Genomic DNA, 827 nt, shown 5'->3' with positions numbered 1-827 from the left:
GGGGCGCTTGGATGACCCCTAGTTCGCATTGAACACCCCCACCCTCCTTCGGTGTGGGGCTCATGTTGGCCATGCCCCTGCCCCTGAAGCATTCAAGCTGATTTCTTGCAGCAGCTGGGCACTGTAACAGCTTCAGAGCTGCTCTGTAAGGCACATTAAAGGGTGTGGGCCCTGCAACACCACCTGTAGTTCGCATTGTGCGTTGGAAGGCACAAAGTAAGCAGACGGGAGACGTCAGGATAGTGTGCAAGGGCATAGAAGGGAGGGGCTCAAGAAAAGAGAAGTGGAAACAGACAGCAAACTAGGCTGGAGAGAGACCTGAGACAAAGAGATCTGAATTATACGAGAGCCAACCAGGGGAAAGCACAAATGCAGTCCCCCCCCTACCACAAATTATGCAGTCGAGTTTCCCACATTTGGGGAAATCACAGAGGTCAGCATACCCAGAATGCAATGAATGAACCTCACCCTGGGAAAACAATCTTCATGACCATGGTATCACCTATGCAAAATAAGTATGATTTGAGATAGGGCTGGGGAGGGCCGCTGCTCAGGCACACCTCCGTCAAGTAAAGGAGATTCAACTGAGGCAGCACAAGGGAACTCTCATCTGGGGACAACAACTGCAGGGAGAACACATTTTCAGACGAATGTGGGAGGGCAGAAGGCTGCCTAATACTGAAGCACCCCTCAAACAACAAACCAAATGCAACAACTAGTGCAAGCATTCCTGGGGGAAGGCCTGCAGCAGATGGATTCGCATATGGTGATGTCATCCAAGCAATGGGCATAGTTGGCTGCAACCCTCTTCTGCATATGAAAAGAGA

The 827-nt window shown here is 51.0% G+C and overlaps 1 non-coding gene across 1 annotated transcript; it reads right to left on the bottom strand.

The window, feature by feature from the left end:
• Positions 1 to 354: 354 nt before the first annotated feature.
• LOC135052800 (U1 spliceosomal RNA) lies at positions 355 to 519 on the bottom strand. The gene has a single exon (XR_010242272.1). It is a non-coding gene; the product is annotated as a U1 spliceosomal RNA (small nuclear RNA).
• Between the last annotated feature and the right edge of the window lie 308 nt (positions 520 to 827).

This window comes from Pseudophryne corroboree, chromosome 2 (assembly GCF_028390025.1).
Source record: "Pseudophryne corroboree isolate aPseCor3 chromosome 2, aPseCor3.hap2, whole genome shotgun sequence".
NCBI classification, from domain to species: domain Eukaryota; kingdom Metazoa; phylum Chordata; class Amphibia; order Anura; family Myobatrachidae; genus Pseudophryne; species Pseudophryne corroboree.
The sequence above is the reverse complement of the archived record's forward strand: the minus strand, read 5'-3'. Positions and strand labels throughout refer to the sequence as shown.